Raw genomic sequence first — 12201 nt, 5'->3', positions numbered from 1 at the left:
TATATAAGAAATTCCTAATGGTCACATAACATGTAAAGCCAACCCCAACGTTTCTTGTCACAGATAGCACCAATTCCGTCCGAGACTTGCGCTAGCGCCACCTCGCACACGTGGCTCGTTATCACCGAACCACCAGTACTTTTTACGCCAGCGTAGTGCACGCTTCAATGACGTCTACGGCCTGATGCAGAGCGATCCCAGTCAGTTTGTTCATAGACAACCGCTTTTCTCGCGCTATTGGTTTAATTTCGTAGCATTTACTTTGCAGCGACGTGACTGATTAAAAAATAAAGAAACTAGTGAGAACTCAGCTCTGGTTGGTATTTGGCCCGTCATGGTATCACACATCTATTCTTAAAACCATTGTAATTCTTTAACGTTTCAGTATCTTGTATAGATCACCTGAAGATGCATATCCACTGATGTGAAACCGAACGTGAATTATTAATAAAAGTATTTAAACAGTTAGTACGGGCCGGCCGCGGTGGTCTAGCGGTTCTGGCGCTGTAGTCCGGAACCGCGGGACTGCTACGGTCGCAGGTTCGAATCCTGCCTCGGGCATGGGTGTGTGTGATGTCCTTAGGTTAGTTAGGTTTAAGTAGTTCTAAGTCCTAGGGGACTTATGACCTAAGCTGTTGAGTCCCATAGTGCTCAGAGCCATTTGAACCATTTTAGCCAGTTAGTACGGAATGTTCACAATGTAACAAGATTCCATTTTTCTGCATATATTTTCTTGTGATGCTGTCTCCGTTTTACGAGGAGCGTTCAGTAAATATTTCAACACTTTTTCTGAAAACAAGTTGGTTTTATTCATCATTCCAGTACACCATACTACACTACTGGCCATTAAAATTGCTACACCACGAAGATGACGTGCTACAGACGCGAAATTAAACCGACAGGAAGAAGATGCTGTGATATGCAAATGATTAGCTTTTCAGAGCATTCACACACGGTTGGCGCCGGTGGCGACATCTACAACGTGCTGACATGAGGAAAGTTTCCAACCGATTTCTCATACAAAAACAGCTGTTGACCAGCGTTGCCAGGTGAAACGTTGTTGTGATGCCTCGTGTAAGGAGGAGAAATGGGTACCATCACGTTTCCGACTTTGATAAAGGTCGGATTGTAGCCTGTCGCGATTGCGGTTTATTGCATCGCGACATTGCTGCTCGTGTTGCTCGAGATCCAGTGTCTGTTAGCAGAATATGCAATCGGTGGGTTCAAGAGATAACACGGAATGCCATGCTGAATCCCTACTGCCTCGTATCACTAGTTGAATAGTGGACGTTACATTTAAGATGTGCTACGACCCGTGGCTCTACCATTCATTCGATCCCTGGGAAACCCTACATTTCAGCAAGATAATGCACGACCGCATGTTGCAGATCCTGTACAGGCCTTTGTGGGTAGAGAAAATGTTTGACTGCTGCCCTTGCCAGCACATTATCCAGCTCTGTCACTAATTGAAAACGTCTGGTCAATGGTGGCCGAGCAACTGGCTCATGATGAACTGTGGTATCGAGTTGAACCTGCATGGGCAGCTGTACCTGTACACGCCATCCAAGCTCTGTTTGACCCAATGCCCAGGCGTATCAAGGCCGTTATTACGGCTAGAGGTGGTTGTTCTGGGTACTGATTTCTCAGGATCTATGCACCCAAATTGCGTGAAAATGTAATCACATGTCAGTTCTAGTAAAATATATTTGTTCCATGAATACTTGTCTATCATCTGCGTTTCTTCTTGGTGTAACAATTTTAATGGCCAGTAGTGTAATTCGCACTCTTTTGGCTAAGAAACATTATTTTTCAACTTAATCTCTGTTTAAGGCGACGGCATTATGCGACGTTACTGGGACGGCGTATATGCCAGCGACGTACCACTCTACTGGTCGACGTCGGAGCCAACATCTTGTTACATCAATAACCTCCGCATCATCCAGATTCTGCTCCCTGCGGAGTGCATCCATCATTGGGTCAGCCGCGCGGTATTATCCGAGCGGTCTCAGGCGCTTCAGTCATGGACTGTGCGGTTGGTCCCGGCGGAGGTTCGAGTCCTCCCTCGGGCATGGGTGTGTGTGTTTGTCCTTAGGATAATTAAGGTGAAGTAGTGTGTAAGCTTAGAAACTGATGAACTTCGCAATTAAGTCCCATAAGATTTCACACACATTCGAACATTTTGAACATCATTGGGACGAATAGAGAGAACTCGAAAAGTGCGAGATCGGATATCTAGGGTGGATGAGGAAGGACCGTGCAATGAGGTTCTGTGAGGTCCTCTCGGTTCCGGAGACTTGTTTGAACTTTTTCACTTTCATGGGGAACGCGAAGCTCGTTTACATTGTTGTGGCGGCGGTCAAGCTGAAGTCGTTTCTTTAATTACCTGAGGGCAGTAAAATATACTTGCACCATGAGTGAGTATACTGAGTCCCAGAAGACGGCCGCCATGACTTTACCGGCCTCATTGCTCTTTATGGTCTTGTGCTAGATGGTGAGAAACCCAGGGGGCACACACATTTGGGTACCCAACTGGTGGATGAGTTTGTCAGCACCACCAACAAAAACGTCCAGCTGAGGAGCGAGGAGTTTGATTATCACCCGTCGATCACTTCGAATGAGAGTGTCCTCACTTCTAACAATGCAGGAGTCACAATGCATGTGACCTTCCGGCAGGGGGGATATCAGACAGGTTTGCGCGACCTTGTTGAGGTGACGACAGACACTCCGCCAGACTACAAACCGAGCTTTTGTTCACTGCCGTGTTCTGCGATGCTCTTTTTTCCCATTGAATCAAACGCAGTGACAACTTTTTTTGTCCAGAACGCAATCCCGGTTACAGACGCCGTTTCGAAGGCTACATGTAGCACCGTTACCCATCGGAATTTCATGAAACCATATGGTCTGAAGCGGGAATGTTCCACGAAGTCCCACAGCAAATTTTGCATTTTTTCCACCGAAAGTGTTCTATTCTTTATGGAATACCCCTCATATATCGACTCCATGTCAGACATAGTTACTTATTTTGCTCCCAAAATATCGAGGTTACTCCATACTGTTACTCTCCCAAGTAGTAACTTGGAACGATGAGCACACCTGCCATATTTTTAATGCACAACCTTTGTTACAAATTAATTAAATTAATTATAAATGCAATATAATATAATATAATATAATTAATTCACAAGAAGCGTTGTGCATTAAAAACATGCCAATTGCGCTCAATGTACCCACTTACTACTTACATATATAAAAATTCATATCAATTTTCAGTGCAATAGAATGTAATAAAAATAGTTGAAAGTCACAAGCTTCTCGGGGGCACTAGAATTAATTTTTAAAAAGTTAAAGAAGTTTTTTTCATTTCTAATTAAAATCCATATTGAATGAAATAAAAGTTTAGTTGAAAATAATGGGCTTTTTGAACACACTAGAATCAATTTTTAAAAAAATTATTTGAGTCACAATATTATGCAAAGTGTTAGCAGAATCTTTCGGTCCGTTTTGATAGGATATCTGGCGGGTTTTCTTCCATTATTTCATTCACCCTACCATCGTTTCTTTTTTCTTTGCTGATCGTCGCTGTGGAACTGCGACTTGTTTGTTAATCGTCGTCCTTCCATCTTCTTCTTCTTCTGGCAATGTCTTGACCACAACTGGTGTAGATGGTAGAGATATTGACAGTGAATGTTCTCGTCTTCTTCCAGGTGGATTCAAGGAGTGGACGACCATAACAAATAACAACAGTATAGGCCACCCAAACGAAGCCTATAGCTATTCGTAAATCAAATAAGTAGTCGGTATTTGAGGAACGAAATTGATTCAAGAACAAAAATGAGACATTTGTTAGTAGTTTCCTAAACCCGCTCTAGCCATCCAGGAAACTATAGTATGATAGTATGACACGCCACATAGTGATAAAGACTTCAGTCTGTCGCAAGCCACTCTAGAGACAAGAGTAATTGATTTTTGGTAATTTCTCAGCCACACATTAACTGTTCTCAAGAATTCCAAAATCTTGCATAATTTGCAAGAAAATGACTATTCAGAAAAAAATAGCGACTAAAATGGGAAATCATTAGTTACTCAATATTTCAGTTTAAAAGTTTTCAGTAAGTATAAAATGGTGTGTATCAAGTGTGACGTTCTTCTTTCCACACATAATTATGTAGGCGATTATGTCCTTTGGAATATTTTATCGTTGAATGTTGCACATACCTTCATAGTTGTCCTCTATGTGGTAGTAATATTCCTCCAGTAACCCATGTTAATCACATATATACGATATTCTGTTACGAGATTAAATGGACTTAAATCTACATTGTGCTTCAAATATACAACTAGTTTATAATCAAGCAATGCATCATATGCCTCCAGATAATTATTAAGTTGATCCAAATTGCATGCTTCTTCAGGAAATATTTCATTCCTTCCATTTTCAGTATAAATATTCTGAACTAGAATGTGATCATATAACAAAGAATCAATTAGTTGATTACTTTTCTGATTAGTTTGAAACAAGACAAAAATAAGATGAGGCATATCGAATTCTAGTGAATTATAGTAATTCATGATATGTAGCTCGAAAGGTCCCTGCTCACTTAATCCTGATATCTCAGCTGTTTGTAGTTCATAGAAATACATTGGAATTTTAGGAATTTTCTGTAGATTTTATCATTGCTTCTTAGATTCTACTGTAGTTTCACCTTCTTTTGGATGTGTACTTCACTCCATCATTAGAGTAGTGAATCTCCAGCCCTTGAACTGCATGTAGAAATTACAGAAGATACGCTTTCCATAATATTTTTTATGGTTTCTAACGAAACCACCAAGCATATTAGGTGAATGAAGCACCTCATTTTTCTTACTCTTTACTTTAACATAGTTAAGTAGTGTTCTTCCATATTTATTTTATCATTAGAGATGAATTCAAATACAACAAAACTGATGATGAAATAAAAGGATGCTCCATTACAGACATAACATTGTTTCTTCTCTTTCTGGTTATAAAATCAAATAACTTTGCCACATAATTATCAATTTCTTTTTTATTACTTTTCCCACCTTAAGTTGGATAATCTGTACAATCATTAGGTTATTTTTGATTTGTCATTCACAGGCAATGAGCAGAAGTGATAGCTCACAATTTTATTTATTATTTATGAAAGATAAATATTTGTTGAACTATTTCTAAGATAACTGTTGATGTAACACCGTGGAAGTCAATCAAATTATCATTTTCATGAATTACAGATATTTCTAATTGCTGTATAGTATTAAAAATAGAAATATAAGCAGGATAATGTGGTTTATGAATTATTGGTCCACCAAATTCACCATTAGGATTGAATGAAGAACTAACATTAGGATCTCAATGAAAATGATCTGGATGCTTCACAAACATTTCATTAGTCAGCTTAAAAATTCTTTGATTAAATTGAATGGATTAAATGTATGGAATATCATTAGCGGAAGCTGTTTTTATAGCTTCAATAGTTTGGTTACTAAATCCAAACACACTTCCAATACTATTTTTATATCCTTCTATAGTTGAACATCAGTCTCAATAAAAAATCTCTTTAATATTTCACTTGCTTTAATGTGAATTCTTGGCTTTTCTCCATGGATAAATTCTTCCACACTTTTCAAACTATATTGACCAACTGTAGTTTCTATTGTTTCTCCATTACAATAAAGTTTACTTTTTTTAATGTAATACTTTGAGTCAGAAATGTTGTATAAAAACCAAACTTGTGCATGATTATTACAAGCTTCTCATATAGGAATAGTCAATCTTTTTTTTGAGGCTAGATAACATACCACTCAACTGAAATAGGTCAATCAACTAAAACTAATAACATTTTTATTTAATTAAATGAAAATTGGTTTGGAACTAAAAGTAAGAGTATCAGAGAAGGAATCTGAAAGTAGATACAGTAAACTTTTATCTAATTCTAGTCTATGTGCTATAATAGGTCCAAGTGGTTGTGAAAAACAACATTAATGAATGACAATTATATTCTAGCTCAAGGATGATTAAACTGGAATAACATAATTCACTTGTGTTTATTAAAAAGGTTTTGATCAACCAAAATATCAAAAATTTATAAAAATTCATAAAAATGGTGAGGATAAAAATAATAGGAAGATTACTATGTTTATCGAAAACATTAATGAAATTCTACCACAAGATCAATACCAATATAATTCACTTGAAGTATTCAATGTTTTCATTCTTGAAAATGAAGATGTAGTTGAGAATATTTTACTAGAGGAAGACATGAAGGAATATATCGTTTTTTATTTAGCTCAGACCCATTATAACATAAAGGAATCTTGAATTTACCTCAGACATATGCAAAAATGCCACAACAGTTCATAAGCGATAATCTAAATTTTTAAAATATATTTAGACAAGATGATGCAAATTTAAGTCACTTGAACCATGAGTTTCTTGGTGGTGATTTAAAATTTGATGATTCCAATGTGATGTGTAGTTAATGTTGGAATTAAGATTTGGATGTTTTATGATAGATATGACAAGGAAACCTAATTTAGGGAAATACAAATATTTTATAAAAGATTCTCTTATTAAATGAGTTCTTTAAAAGATGATATCGCTTATCTATTAGATTGTGGTGGTTGTATGTTAATTGAAAATATAAATAAACTTAAAAACCTCTTGATTATTTAAAAAATATGAAAAATTATAATTAGTTGATTCTAAGTAAGTTCAAAACTCTATAAATTGGTCATGGTCTACTGATTAAGTTATCTGTGGACAAGATACTTGTGGTTACAATTTTTTTGATAGCTTATTAATTTATATAAATCCACAAATAACATATGAATTTCATTAATGTTTTTATGTTTAGCAACTGCCTTTGAAATATGATAAATAAAGCTGGACAAAATAGAATAAAAAATTATGAACTGAAAGAAGCATTCATGTTTTCGATAATGGAAACAAGAACTCAATCTGAAAATATAAAAAAGATCAACCTGTTGTTGATGCAGTCCAAAATGTTAAAGAATGAACTGAAGTATTAGGCCATAATGTGCTGGAAGCTACTGCAGAAAATAGAGAAGCTGAAAAACAGATTGTTCCTAATGCTCAACATCATGAAGAAGATTTTGGAGAGATACCACAAATTAAAGAGTATGATAGTCCTAAACATGACTATATGCTAAGTGAATCAGAAATACAAGGTTTGTTGAAAAAATATGATGACGAGTTTAACGATACAAAAAAGACAGCTCAAGCTCAGAGTGCAGTTAAAAAAATAAAGAATGATCAGGTTAGAAAAATAAATACAAGTGAATGAATTTGAAAGTATACCAACCATAGTGAAGACACAGTTTTTGGATTAAGACATGTTCGTACTTTTAAATATATTGGTAAATTAGATGTAGATAAATGTAACACTCGGTAATAAGACAAAATGGTTCAAATGGCTCTGAGCACTATGGGACTTAACTGCTGAGGTCATCAGTCCCCTAGAACTTAGAACTACTTAAACCTAACTAACCTAAGGACATCACACACACCCATGCCCGAGGCAGGATTCGAACCTGCGACCGTAGCGGTCACGCGGTTCCAAACTGAAGCGCTTAGAACCGCACGGCCACACCGGCCGGCTGGTAATAAGACATATGAAGCTACAGATGGAGTAATGAATCTGTTAACTAAAAAACACATTACTATAGTTGGTGTGGTTAAAAAAATTGATGGTGTTGATTTATCAAGTTACAAAGGTATTATGTACCATTCATGAACATTACATTCTGAAAGGAACCCAAATAAAATTAAATCAAGTAAAGGTGTTAAATATAATGAACTGATAAAATAAGTTGTTGACCACTTCCCAAAATTAAGACAATTATGATCAAATACAGATTCTTCAGAGGAAGATGAGAAACTAAGTGAAGGCTTAATAATATATATATATATATATATATATATATATATATATATATATATATATTTGTGTGTGTGTGTATATATATTTATATATCAAACCTGCTGAATATGTTTGGATTAACGCTGTTAGAAATACAATCAATGGATTATCAGTTATTCATGGGGAATAATTAGCTGATGATAAAATTTACCATAGTGGAAAAGTGGGAATAACGCAAATGTTAAAAAAATTTAGTAATTTTATGATTAATAATCCAAATGGAATTTTGTATTTAGCTAGGTTTTTTAATAACTTACTACATATATTTTGGAGAAGCGAAAGGCATGGGAAATAATTAGTAAACTGGTATTCAAATAATTTATCATTGATGCACCTACCAGACTATGCTAACTGTGGAGCTTTTACTAAACTAGAAGAAAGTTTAACACATGGCGATAAAGGGGTAATCCCTTCACTGAACCTTGGAAAAGCATGATATTGCATAAAGAGATAATAAAAATTTAGAAAAAAGACACACTGCAGATATAGAAATTCAGCTAGCTGCAAAAGAAATATGTCATGCATCTGCTGCTTCAAGTGGAAGAAAATAGCACGAATTTCAGTTAGAGGAGTAATGGGTGGAAAGAGAAAATTAGGTATAGGTTCAGATGTTGATGATAATGGTTGAGGACTATAAAAATATTCAATCTTAATGAAAATTTTTATCAATAAACATTTATAACTCCAGCATTCGTTATACAATACTACCTGGTAGCAATACTAAACCAAAATTAATTAAAATTAAACTCAATAATTAACAGTTAAATTTTACTGACAATTCTTAAGTGATGGAGAGAGAAGTTGGCCCTGGAATAAAAAAAAGCAAAACATAATTCACACATATCCTAATTCACTGAGTAATTTTGATATAAAGAAACCTTGAAAGCAATTAAAAATCAAATACTTTTGTGGTGTTGTTATGATTCTTTTATCACTGATGAATTTTCTGGCTACAGTTATAATGTCAGCCTCATCATAACTTTGAATCAAGGATTATGGTCTTCATCAATTATGACAAACACTTCATTCTTATAATAAATACTCCTGTTGTTGTTCTGAAATATGTTCATTAATGGTACTGCTGATCTAGCGACAGCTGAAGCACATCTACTTAGTGCTGGCTCCATTTAATAGAAAACGATTTTTATTAGGTTTTATAAAGATTTTTATACATAAGTGTATCATACAATATGAATAAGAAAATCAGCACTTTCATATTTTCTATCTGTATGTTATCCTAATGATGTATCCACATTCACAGATCAATTAACTGATGACAATGTGAATTATTTATACATTTTAAATGGAGAATAAATATTTATTTCTTATGAACACTTTATAAAACAGATGTAAGTTAACTAAAATTTATATCAGCTTCTCTTTTAACCACACCTTATGAAAATTAATTATATAATTACTCAGCTGCTCTTGTGTGTAATAACTTAAAATATTAAAATAATTTTGTCAGCACTCCAATCAAGGGTCTCCATCGTCATTAGAAGGTCCGGCCGATCACCTAGCCTCCGCAGCCTGATTGACTAAAGGGTGTGACCTACCTAGTGGGGAAGGTCGCCGAAGAAGAAAATCCTCCCCTGTCGATTTTTACAAAAATGATGGGAAACTACGTCGTTATCCTCACGGACCGCTGACCAGCCTGAGCTCTTGTGGACTCTGGAGCATGGTATTCAGTCATTTCGGAGAAGTATCGCCGCCAGTTTCAGAAAACCGCATTCGTTGACAGCAAAAACTCTCCGTTTAAGGTGTCTACTGGGAATGATGTACAACATACAGGAAGATGCATTATTCGTGTCTTTATAATGGCCATACATAGCTCTTTGAATTCATCGTCTTACAAGAATGCAGTCACAACGTCGTTCTCCGATGGGACTTTCTTAGCTTCTCAAGCAATTTGTGGACGCTTGAAGACTATATTAGACGACATGCGAAACTATGGAGAGGAAGATACACATCTGAAGGTGTGGAGACAATGTGTGCTGGATTAAGTGATCATTCATGCAGCCAGTGTTGCAAAGGTAACTATCTTGTCCCACACATTTACCTCTGGGTCTCATAGCAGAATGTAATATAAGCATATCACTGGAGAAAAACTTAGTTAGTCCAGCTTCTGTTGTCTCATTTAAATACGGATTTGGCGGATGATAGGTCTTTCAGTGCTCTGTTGGTTTGTTTTCGTAAAACCTCTAATTTCATTTTCCTTTACTTTGTTTTCCTTTTCTAGAATATTTTTCAAGTTCATTTATCCTCCTCTACGCATTCCTTCTACTTTCAGCTTTCTTTTCTTTCGTTTTTAATGCCCAACCACCTGAGTCCACAATATTCAGACAGCAACTTCTCTTTTTCCCAGAAGTCTTCTTAATCGCCGGCCGATGTGGCTGAGAGGTTCTAGGGGCTTCGGTCTGGAACCGCGCGACCCCTTACGGTCGCAAGTTCGAATCCTGCCTCGGACATGGATGTGTTTGATGTCCTTAGTTTAGTTACATTTAAGTAGTTCCAAGTTATAGGGGACTGATGATCTCAGATGTTAAATTCCATAGTGCTCAGAGCCAATTTCTTCTTAATCCGTCTTTCCCATAGTCGTACATGCTTCGACAGCCACACATTTCTCTTCTAGCCATTCATGCTTTGGCATTTTACACTTACTCGTCAATTTCATTTTTACATATCTGTATTCCCTTTACCCTGTCTCACTCGTTGCGTTTTTATACTTCCCCCATTTGTCAAATTAATTTGATTTATCGTTATCCATTGATTTCTGTTGGACCTTGTCCTATGGCCTATTTGATTTCCTGTTGCCTTCGCTATTTCATCTCTCAGAGCTACCCACTCGTCATCTGTTGTATTCCTTGCCCCTGTGTCAGTCAATCTTTGCCTAGTGCTACTTTTGAAACTGTAAAATACTTCTCGTTCTTACAGTATATCCCGGCCCCACTCGGATCATTTCCGATTGACTGCAGATTGTTCAGTTTTAATCTACAATTTACAACCAAAAAAATCATAGTAAGACCCCACACTATCCCTGAAAATGTTTAACAATTCGCTGTCGGGTTTCTAAATTTTTGTCTTACCATTACATTATTTATCTGAAAACCTTTGTTATACGCAAGTCTCTTCCAAGAGTGTAGTCTACTTTAATGTTTTAGAAACCAAATGTTACCAATGTCTAAACTGTTCTGTGTGCTGAATTCTACCAGGCAGCTTTCACTTCCATTTGTTTCGCTCAGTCAGTATTCCTATACTCTTTTTCCCTCTCATCTTTGTCCACCACTGAAAACCAGTCCTGCAACAATTTAATTTTCGTCTACCTCAATTACATGAATACTCTCATCTATTTCATCACTCATTTTTTCAATCTCTTCATAACATGCGGAACTAAAAGGCATATAATGTTGTCTTGTTGGGGTGGCTGTTGGTTTCGTGTCTTTCTTCGCTACGACAGTGCGTTCTCTGCGCTGTTCATAGCAGTTTTCCCGCTTTCTTATTTCATATCCATTATAAGACCTAGTCCTGCATCTTCCATGTTTGATTTTGTATTTATGACCCTGTATCTGCCTGAGCAGAAATCCCAAACATTCTGCCACGTCGGCCGGTGTGGCCGAGCGGTCCTAGGCGCTTCAGTCTGCAACCGCGCGACCGCTACGGTCGCAGGTTCGAATCCTGCCTCGGGCATGGATGTGTGTGATGTCCTTAGGTTAGTTAGGTATAAGTAGTTCTAAGTTCTAGGGGACTGATGACTTCATATGTTAAGTCCCATAGTACTCAGACCCATTTGAACCATTCTGCCACCGCACTTCACTAATTCCCATTGTTTGTAACTTCCCCATTTTTCTTTTTAAATTCTCTGGCCTATTCTATTTAATCAATTAAGGCATCTAACATTCAACGCTCCATCCAATTAGACAAGTTTTGTTTCTCCTGACTACATTCTCCTGAATAGTCTTCGCCAGGAAATACGAAACGGGGACTACGTTAATTCCGGAATATTCTATCGGGGACACCATTACTATTAAGCTGCAAGCTCTCGGGAAATATTACGTGTATAGCTCTCCCTTACATTTAGCCATTCGTAGTACCAATATAGTAATTCCGTGCTTTCTAATGTTGTAAGGCCATATTGTCAATCAGCCACACTATTGTTCCTACAAATTATTGGAAAGCCTGCCGCTCTTCTTGAGGGTCCAGTAGATAATTAATCTCTCCACGGATACTTCTTCGTGGTTGTACC

The sequence above is a fragment of the Schistocerca nitens genome, chromosome 6 (assembly GCF_023898315.1).
Source record: "Schistocerca nitens isolate TAMUIC-IGC-003100 chromosome 6, iqSchNite1.1, whole genome shotgun sequence".
NCBI lineage: Eukaryota > Metazoa > Arthropoda > Insecta > Orthoptera > Acrididae > Schistocerca > Schistocerca nitens.
Note: the sequence above shows the minus strand (reverse complement) of the source record.